Source organism: Sapajus apella, unplaced genomic scaffold (assembly GCF_009761245.1).
Source record: "Sapajus apella isolate SASKATOON/1434 unplaced genomic scaffold, GSC_monkey_1.0 scaffold143, whole genome shotgun sequence".
NCBI lineage: Eukaryota > Metazoa > Chordata > Mammalia > Primates > Cebidae > Sapajus > Sapajus apella.
This window is the reverse complement of record NW_022437083.1, coordinates 1,788,185-1,798,629: the sequence shown is the minus strand read 5'-3', so window position 1 is coordinate 1,798,629 and position 10,445 is coordinate 1,788,185. Positions and strand designations below refer to the sequence as shown.

Here is a 10,445-nt window from a genome sequence, read left to right as displayed (position 1 = left end):
GCGGGGAGGGGGAGGAGGGGTGAGGAAGGCGGGGAGGGGGAGGAGGGTGGGCAGAGGACGGAGAGTTGGGAGAGGAGAGAAAATGAGGGGAGGAGGGGAAGGGCAGGGAAGAGGGAGCCATATGCTGGAGCCAGAGGAGCAAGGGGTCTTTTCCTGCAAGCGCACCCCTGACCTCTCCCACCCTTTGCTTCCAGTCTCAAGTCCTCTTTAGCTCATCCCTCACCTGCTCACCACAACTGCTTCCTCAGAATCTCTGGCACCCACTCTCCAGTCTCAGCATGTGGATTGAGTACTAGCCTTGTTTGTTAAGAAGAACTTCAGGCTGGGCCCGGTAGCTGACATTTGTAATCCCAGCACTTTGGGAGGCCAAGGCCAGTGGATTGCTTGAGATCAGGAGTTCGAGACCAGCCTGGCCCACATGGTGAACCCCCATCTCTACAAAAAATACAAAAATTAGCCAGGCATGGTGGTACATGCCTGTAGTCCCAGCTACTCGGGAGGCTGAGGCAGGAGAATCACTTGAACTCAGGAGGTGGAGGTTCCAGTGAGCTGAGATTGTGCCACTGCACTCCAGCCTGGGGCCTGGGGGACAGAGGAAGACTCCATGCCCCCTCCCCAAAAAGAAAGAAAGATGATAGAAAGCTTCAAAATACATGAAGTGGATAAAGTAATATAATGATCCTCCACGTGCCCACCACTTAATCTGTTTCCTCTGTGCCTCTACCTCAACCACGATCGTTTCCAATCCAATCACGAATCTATTACGTCACCTGTAAATATTTCAGTGTGTACCTCTAAAGGATAAGGACTCTAAAAATAACCACAGACCATTACACACAACACCATTTCACACCTAAGAAATACCAGAACTCCTAATAGCATTAAATATCCAATCATTATTTAATTTTCATTCCTTGCCTTGTAAGTGCTTTGATTGACTGATTATTTATTTTTACCAGTTGTTTGCTGAAATTCGATTCACACATGTGGAGACGCCCCTCAGCTCTCTGCCTGTGCCTCTCCCCCTCACAGGCTGTCTTTGGAAGCGCCGGGTTGTGGGTTCCGCTCACGGGCATCCTGCTGTCAGTGTCCTGCCTGTGTCCCTGTGGGGTTGTTTACTGCACGTTCTCAGACTGACTATCAGGAAACATTTTACCACATCAGGGAGACGCTGCAGCTCCTTCTGACTGCGTACCACGCCCTGCATGACACCCCATCGCGTCCCTTCACCGGGGAACACATTGTACCACATCAGGGAGACCCTGCAGCTCCTTCTGACTGCGTACCACGCCCTGCATGACACCCCCATCGCGTCCCTTCACCTCTCTTCTTGTGCTTTGCTCTCCCTGAAGCCAGACCAGACCAGCCTCCCTGCTATTTTGAAAATCTATTTCTAGACCCTTCTTGCTTTTGGGTCTGTAGCGGCGGCTCCCTCTGCCCGCTCCCCCCACCCCTCTCCGGAGTGCCAGTCCCCGCCTCACACTGCTGCTTCCTTCCCACAACTCCTGAACCTCTTTACTCTGCCCACTCTTTTCCAGAGCACTTGTCGCCTTCCGAGGCGTTGTGTGTCTAGGGTACCTGGAAGCAGTTCTTACGTCTGCCGTTTCTCTGCCCACCCATCCCTTCCCTCTGGCTCCCAACCCAGTGTACACTGGCTACTTGGTAAGGGACTTCCAGGCCAGGTGCCAGGGGAGGGGAAGGGGAGGAGCTGGCCAGACCAGCTCATGCCTCTGTTTGCACAGGTCTGGGTAAAAGCAGCCTCAGCTACGCAGGCGTCTCTCACTTCCTCCTATTCTGGATGGTGCCCAGGCCTGAGTCACTGGCCAGCTGTGCCTGCCCGAGGCCTCTTCTTGCCTGAGATGGGTCCCAGAGGGACGAGGACAGGGACCCTGACAGCGTCAGCGGCTCTGCTGCAGCTCATGTGAACCTTGACGCCTGCTGCCACTCTGGGAAGCCACCCTGAATTGGCCGTTGGCTTCTTTTGCTTTGTGGTGACCCTCACTTTCAGATTATGTATCCCCTTCTTCAGGGGTAGGCCTGTCTGTCCTCTGTCTTGCATGGGGGAGGACTGGCGGTGGGGAGGGAGCAAGGAGGAGGCTGAACTCCTGCCCCGGGAGCTCCCAGGCTAATTGGGGAGAGCAGAATCTCCTGCAGGAACGAGGCAGGGCGTGAGTGGTGGCTGTGGGCAGAGCTTAGCCTCTCCGGGTGGTGCAGACGGAGGAAGGGCTTGTGGGAACTGTGCTCTGAAGGGAATGGAGGAGGGGGAGGCGTCTGGGACTGGTGGTGGAAGACTGTGTGTGTGTGTGTGTGTGTGTGTGTGTGTGTGTGTGTGTGTGCGCAACCCACAGCGGGAGAGTGGAGAGAAGGTGGAAGACAGAAGGCTTGCCGGAGCTAAGACCACATTTGAGGGGAACTGGGCACCAGCCGAGGGCCATGCAGAGCAGTAAGAAAGTACAGAACTGTGCGTAATAAAGCAACGTCTGGCTGGGCGTCTCTCTCATGAGGTCAAGAGATCGAGACCATCCTGGCTAACATGCTGAAACCCCATCTCTAGTAAAAATACAAAAATTAGCCAGACGTGGTGGCACGTGCCTGTAGTCCCAGCTACTTGGGAGGCTGAGGCAGGAGAATCACTTGAACCCGGGAGGCGAAGGTTGCAGTGAGCCCTTACCCTCCTGATGTCAGTGTGAAGACACACCACACAGAGTTCATCCACCATCCGTGCCCTTCTGATGGGTGGAAGCCACAGCTCCCTTGCTCTTGACCACGTGGTTCTGTGGTTGGGTGGGACTCCTCCTCTGCTCTGGCTCCAGTGGTGAGCACTTGATGCAGGCCTGGCCGATGGTCACACGCCCCAAACTGGGCCAGTGAGCATCAGCCCTGGGGCTTTTGCTGGAAGTTTGGGAAAGAAGCTTGCTTTTCTGCTGCGAAAACGCAAGCTTGCTGCTGCTGTGACACATTTACCTGCCTGAGATTTGAGCAAACACAAGGAAATCAGATCTGCGCGATAGAGACAGATTTCTGATGACATAGTTTGAGTTCCTGAATCAGTTGCACCTGAAGCCCTGTGAACTTTCCCGTTCCTGACATCTAAATCTCCTCTTTGCTGAGAACAGTACATGCTGGCTTTATGTCAAGTGAAACAGAAATGATTCGAATGCTGCAAGGCCCTGCTCCAGCCCCCCGTCCTCAAGCTGTTCAGGGGCAGCAAAGGGAAAGAGGCCACCTTGGGGAGGAGTGGGTGCACCTGCGGCTTGTTTTGGCCTAGGACAGAAAGAGGCACTTCTTTTGAATCTTTGTGTGGGCCTGTGCTCCTGCTGGGGCAGTCTCTTCTGGACCTGGTGCCCTTTCTTTTTCTTTAGAGAGATGTTCTGCTGAGTCTCCATAGAGCGAGTAGAGCCAGCGTGGCCCCCAGGCCCCGTTAGCCGTGCCAGGATGTGCTGCTCCTTCACTGAGAGGGCTTCCTGCATCCTCTTCCACCCCGCCCCACCTGCTTTCCATCTGGAAGAAACGCCGGGTGTCTGTGCGGAAGGAACACAGCCTTCACAGTCTTGATGGCAGCCTTGATCCCCATTTACTTCTTTATTCTGGGGATTCATTTCCATGTGAAATCTGTCAGGAGAGCACATGTCGAGAGGAAGTCTTAGGCTGTATTTGTGAGGATAGAGCTTCAGCGGTGTGAGCTAGAGATGGGAAGAGCAGTGGCTTGAATAAGACAGAGATGGATGTCTCTTTCACAGAGAAGCCGGCGTTGGTGTGGAGCTCTTGCTGTGACGGGAAAGGCCCAGAGCGCTTCGGTCTTTCTGCTCCACTGTCGCCTGGACGTTGTTGTATCAGTTGTTGTGCTGGTTTGTTCTGGCTGTCACAGCCACGTTCCGTAAGCTTGTGGCTTAAACAACAGCAGAAACTCATTTGCTTGCAGTTCTGGGGCCAGAAGGCCGAGGACAGGGTGTCAGTACGTGGGTTTCTAAGGATGTGAGGATCCCTGCCTCTCCTCCAGCTTCTGGTCGTTGCCGGCAGTGTTTGGCGCTCTGCCTTCATCTTCACATGGCGTTCTCCGTCTGCGGCTGGTGTCCAGATTTCCCTTTGTATGACGACATCTGTCATATTGGTTTAGGGCCCACCCTAGTAAGTTTATTTTAACTGGATTACCCCTGTAAAGACGTTTACTTCAAATAATGCTACATTTTGAGGTACTAAGAGTTAGACTTCAACAGGTAAATTTTCGATGGAAGAGCCACAATTCAATCCACAGCAGTTATTTAGTGTTAGATGACAAATTAACCTAAATCTTAGGGGCTTAAATAGATCATTTATTATGTCTGACGTTTCTGTGGATCAGGAATTTGTAAGAAACTTGGTTGGACGGTTTGGGCTTGACACCTGACACCTGCGGTCAGGTGTCAGCGCGGGCTGCAGTCAGCTAAAGGTTTGTTTGCGTAGGATCCATTTCCAGCCATCTTCCCTCCCACATGGCTATGGGCAGGAGGCCTTGGTTCCTGCTCACCTAGACCTTTCCACAGTGCTACTTGAGTGTCCTTGTGTCATGGTAGCTGGGTCTCCAGAGTGAGGGACCCAACGGACGGAGAGGGAAGGTAGAGTACCTTTTACGACTATCCGTGGGAGCCATACGTTGTCACTTCTGCCATATTCTACTGATCACAGAGGCCGCCGTTGGTTGAACGCAGGAGGAGGCGGCACGAGCCTGTGCACATCCGGAGGTCGAGGCCGGGTTCCGCACTGCTGGGGCTCTCCAGGCTGCGGGAAGAGGCCGAGGGGAGGACGGCGCTCTCCTTCCCAGCAACCGGGTGATTTGGAGGTTGCACAGTCACCTCTTTTCACATCCCATTGGCCAAAACTTACCCATGGCTAAAGCACACAACTGGGTGATAGAGCCTTTGTCAGAGGCAGTCATGTGCCCAGCTCAAACTTCTATTGCTACGTGTCTCAGTTGGGTCTCCCTCGAAGCAGAACCTGGAGCAAAGGACTTTCCACGTAGTTTATTTCGGAAGTGACCCCAGTGGGCAGGAGGAAGGGAGCGGGGAGTGGCATCAAGGTCTTTGCTTCAGAAGATGGGGCCCGGCTCAGCAAGAACCTTAGAAACCTCCCAGAGTGAGAGGGAAGCTGGGGCATTTATCTGTGGGTCCCACTCTGGGGAATTAACTCCCCTGCACTTCCTGGCTGCAGCCCCCACCATCCCCCGGCTGACTCTGTGGCTTTTAAAAACAGCCCTGAGAAGGCAAAGCGGGAGACCTATGGTTCTAGAGGTGGGATGCTGAGGGCCAGTGCTGAGCTGCCCTGCAGCTGCCGCTGTGATCGCAGGAGGGCCTCAGATGTCTGCTACACCCTGGAAGAAGGAGAGGTCAGACTGGGAACCATCCTGGCATCTCTCATAGAGTTTGCCAATTTTGTCTGCCCTGCCCCTACCCAAAGTTCCTGAGGACGGGGGTCCGGGCTGTGAAGCTTAAAGTCCTGTCAGCCACTGACTCCCAGGGCAGGTGCTGGGGTTCATTTCAGCTCGTGCCTGGGAGTCACTTCACCGCCCTGCCTTACCAGTTTCAGGGGCAGCCCAACCTGGTCCATCTCCAGGAAAGTTCTGGAATGCGACTCTATCACTCCCAGACCCCTGCTGGGAAATCGAGGGTTGCTCTGTGGGTCCCTGGCCACCACCCAAAATCCCAATTTGAGGAGCTAAGTCTGGTGACCATCAGACCCTTGTTTCTACTCCACCCTGCCAGTTCCTTACTGGGCACAGTGGAGAAGTTCAGAGGTTGAATCCATAAATACGAATTAAAACAATAAGTAGAAAGACGACAAGATGAAGTTCTTTTCTGGGCAGTCTGTGCCAGCCCCTGCCCTAGAACACTGGCTTCTAAGATTTCCTCCTCAGCAAGGATTGAATGAGGACCTCCTGCCTGGTGGCCATTGCTTCCCTCTTTCACCGGGGTCTGACCACAGCAGGCGTTTGAAGCTTCTTACTGCCATGACCTTGCTTTGAAGCCTGTGGCCCCTCATTAGGGCTATGTTTTAGTTACTTCTTTTTTCAATAGTTTTGGGGAATAGGTTGTTTTTTTGCTACAAGAATAAATTTTTTAGTAGTAATTTTTGAGATTTTGGTGCACCTGTCACCTTAACAAGCGTCTTTTTCATATAGTGACTTCTTTTCCTCTGGGTAGATACCCAGTAGTGGGATTGTTGGATCAAACGGTAATTCTACTTTTAGTTCTTTAAGGAATCTTCAGACTGTTTTCCATGGTGGTTGTACTAGTTTACATTCCCACCAACAGCATAAAAGTGTTCCCTTTTCACCACATCCACTCCAACTTTTTCTTTTTTTTTTTTTTGAGACGAAGTTTCACTCTTGTTGCCCAGGCTAGAGTGCAGTGTTGTGATCTCGGCTCATCGCAACCTCCTCCTCCTGGGTTCAAGTGATTCTCCTGCCTCAGCCCCCCGAGTAGCTGAGATTACAGGCGCCTGCCACTACACCCAGCTAATTTTTTTGTATTTTTTAGAGACAGGGTTTCACCATGTTGGCCAGGCTGGTCTTAAACTCCTGACCTCAGGTGATCCACCCACCTCAGCCTCCCAAAGTGCTCAGATTACAGGCGTGAGCCACCCACAACACCCGGACCTACTTTTTTTTAATTTTAAAATTATGGTTATTTTTGTAGGAATAAGGTGGTATCTCATTGTGGTTTCGATTTGCATTTCCCTGATAATTAGTGATGTGGAGGATTTTTTCCATATGTTTATTGGCCATTTGTATATCTTCTTTTGAGAATTGTCTATACATGTCCTTTGCCCATTTTTTTGATGGGATTATTTGTTTTTTTCTTGCTGATTTGTTTGGGTTTCTTGTAGATTCTGGATATTAGTCCTTTGTGGGATGCACAGTTTGTGAATATTTTCTCCCACTCTGTGGGTTGTCTGTTTACTTCGCCGATTATTTCTTTTGCTGTGCAGAAGCTTTTTGATTTAATTACGTTCCATCTATTTGTTTTTGTTGCATTTGCTTTTGGGTTCTTGGTCATGAACACTTTGCCTAAGCCAACGTTCAGAAGAGTTTTTATGATGTTATCTTCCAGAATTTTTAGGTTTCAGGTCTAAGATTTAAGACTTTGATCCATCTTGAGTTGATTTTCATATAATGTGAGAGATGAGAATCCAGTTTCATTCTTCTACCTGTGGCTTGTCCATTATCCCAGTATTGTTTGTTGAATAGGGTGTCCTTTCTCCACTTTATGTTTTGTTTGCTTTGTTGAAGATCAGTCGGCTGTCAGTATTTGGCTTTATTTCTGGGTTATCTATTCTGTTTCATTGGCCTACTTGCCTATATTTATACCAATATTAAATGCTGTTTTGATAACTATAGCCTTGTAGTATAGTTTGAAGTTGGGTAATATGAAGTCTTCAGATTTGGTCTTTCTGCTTAGTTTTGCTTTGGCTATGTGCAGTCTTTCTTGGTTCCATATGGATTTTAGGATTTTTTTTCTAGTTCTGTAAAGAATAATGATGGTATTTTGATGGGAATTGCACTGAATCAGTAAATTACTTTTGGCAGTGTGGTCATTTTCACAATATTGATTCCCTCCATCCGTGAGCATTAGATATATTTTCATTTGTTTGCATCATTGATGATTTCTTTCAGCAGTGTTTTGTGGTTTTCCTTGTAGAGATATTTAAGTTCCCTGGTTGGGTATATCTCTACGTATTTTATTTTTATTTTTGTAGCTGTCGTAAAAGGGATTGAGTTCTTGATTTGCTCCTCAGCTTGATCATTGTTGGGGTAGAGCAGTGCTATTGATTTGTGAACATCAATTTGTATCCCAAAACTTTACTGAATTCATTTATCAGATCTAGGAGCTTTTTGAATCAGTTTTTAGGGTTTTCTAGGAATATGATCATATCATTGGTGAACAGTGACAGTTTAACTTCCTCTTTACTGCTTTGAATGCCTTTTACTTCTTTTTTTTTTCTGATTGCTCTGGCTAGGACTTCCAATACTGTTTTGAATAGAATTGGTGAAAGTGGGTATTCTTGCCTTGTTACTATTCTCAGGGGGAATGCTTTCAACTTTTCCCTGTTTAGTATAATGTTGATTGTGGGTTTGTCATAGATGGCTTTTATTACCTTGAGGTATGTCCTTTCTGTGCCAGTTTTGCTGAGGGTTTTAATCATAAAGGGATGCTGAATTTTGTCAAATGCTTTTTCTGCATCTATTGAGATAATATGATTTTTGTTTTGAATCTGTTTATGTGGTGTATCCCTTTTATCAACTTGCATATGTTAAATCAACTCTGCATCTGTGGTGTGTAACCCACTTGATCATGGTAGATTACGTTTTTCCACACACTGTTGGATTCAGTTAGCTAGTATTTTGTTGAGAATTTTCGCATCTATGTTAATCAGGGATATTGATCTGTAGTTTTCTTTTTTTTTTGCTATGTCTTTTCCTGGTTTTAGTATTAGGTGATACTGGTTTCATAGATTGATTTAGGGAGGATTCCCTCTTTCTCCATCTTTTGGAGTAGTTTCAGTAAGAGTGGTACCAATTCTTCTTTGAATGTCTGATAGAATTCAGCTGTGAGTCCATATGGTCCTGGATTTTTTTTGGTTGTTGTTGGCAATTTTAAAATTACTGTTTCAATCTTGTTACTTGTTATTGATCTATTCAGAGTTTCTATTTCTTCCTGATTTAATCTAGGAGGGTTGTATGTTTCCAGGAATTTATCCATCTCCTCTAGATTTTCTAGTTTGTGTGCATAAAGGTGTCCATTGTAGGCTTGAATGATCTTTCATATTTCTGTGGTATCAGTTGAAATATCTCCCGTTTCATGTCTAATTGAGCTTATCTCTTCTTTTCTCGGCTAATCTCGCTAATGGTCTATCAATTTGATCTTTTCAAGGAACCAGCTTTTTGTGTTTCATTTATCTTTTTGTTGTTTCAGTTTCATTTAGTTTTGTTTCGATCTTTGTTTTTTCTTTTCTTCTGCTGAGTTTGGGTTTGTTTTGTTCTTATTTCTCTAGCTCCTTGAGTCGTGACCTTAGACTGTCTATTTGCACTCTTTCAGACTTTTTGTTGTAGGCATTTCATGCCATAAACTTTCCTCTCAGCACCGCTTTTGCTGTATTCCAGAGGTTTTTTTTTCATTTTTTTGGGATGGAGTTTCACTCTGTCACCCAGGCTGGAATGCAGTGGCACAATCTTGGCTCACTGCAACCTCTGCCTCCTAGGTTCAAGTGATTCTCTTGTCTCAGACCCCTGAGCAGCTGGGATTACAGGTGTACGTCACCATGCCTTGCTAATTTTTGTATTTTTAGCAGAGACAGGGTTTCATCATGTTGGCCAGGCTGGTCTTGAACTCCTGACCTCAAGTGATCTGAACCAGGAAGAAGGAAGGAGGAAGGCATGCTAGTTCAGCAGTTCCTGCTGCATCCTTAAACTCAGGTGTGTAAGAAACTGCTTTATGCTCATAACCCAAATTGTTTCTGATTCTGGGCCCCTGCTCTACTACAATGACAGAAAACAAAATCCCTAAACTAAACTTTCTAGGCTTATTGCCTTTTTGGGGGGTGGCATTGAGTCAATGCTCTGGGGGTTGATGTGAGTCCAGCTATTAAGGGGTTTCCATAGTGGTTCAGTCCTGGAGGTTCTCTGCTGTTTTCCTGCTGTAATTGTGGGATCAGAAAACGGAGGCTTCTGGCTATGCCCAGGGAGCCAGGGCTCCAGGAGACAGAGTCTCTTCCTGGGCCACCCCATGTGCCCATTTCCTCTTTGGCTTTTTCTGCCCCTGCTGAGGCTCTGTCTGTGGGGTGGGCCCTGGTGGCTTTGCTCTTGAGTTTCATGAACTTTTTCTGTTGTCAACACGTCCTGCTCAGTTTTGAGAGTTTCCTCAGAGACCTCTGGCATCATCTATGTGCCAGGGGGGCTCATAGGTGTTCCTTGCCTCCTTTTGAATTCTTTCAGAAATAGACCCCAAGAGCAGAATTTGAGCAGGCAATTTATTTGGGAGGTGATTGATCCTAGGAAGCACCCAAGGGAAGTGAGGACGTGGGACAGAAGAGAAAAGGCAGCCAATGCAGGGTGGCTAGTGAGCAGGTCACCACCATGGGTGCCGGGACTCCAGCTCTGCAAGGCTGCGTGGGACACACCTCAGAGTCAGGCTAGCCCCATCTGCAGGTTGAGGAAGCTGGGGCATCTCTCCATCAGCTCCCATAGTTTGAGTCCCTGCATGTCCTGTGGCCAAAAAAGCCCTCAGCTAGGTAACTGCAGGTACCTGCGGTAAAAAAGTTACAGGCGTCTTTTGCTGGGGGAGGCGAACGCGGAAGGGATGCAGGCAGGGCACCATCCACTCCACCCTCTCCTCCCCGGGCGACATATCCAGGTCCACAGGTTGTTTGAGGGGAAGGAGAGAACGCCTCTGCTAACTTGTTAAAATGCGCTC

At 48.3% G+C, this 10,445-nt stretch overlaps 1 long non-coding RNA gene across 1 annotated transcript in view; it reads left to right on the top strand.

Annotated features, from left to right (window-relative positions):
* LOC116540670 overlaps nt 1-2,225 on the top strand; it is an 8,542-nt gene extending 6,317 nt beyond the window's left edge. Inside the window, exon 3 of the long non-coding RNA XR_004264539.1 lies at nt 2,215-2,225. This is a non-coding gene — a long non-coding RNA (uncharacterized LOC116540670). The remainder of the gene's footprint in view (nt 1-2,214) is intronic.
* The last annotated feature ends 8,220 nt before the right edge of the window (nt 2,226-10,445 follow it).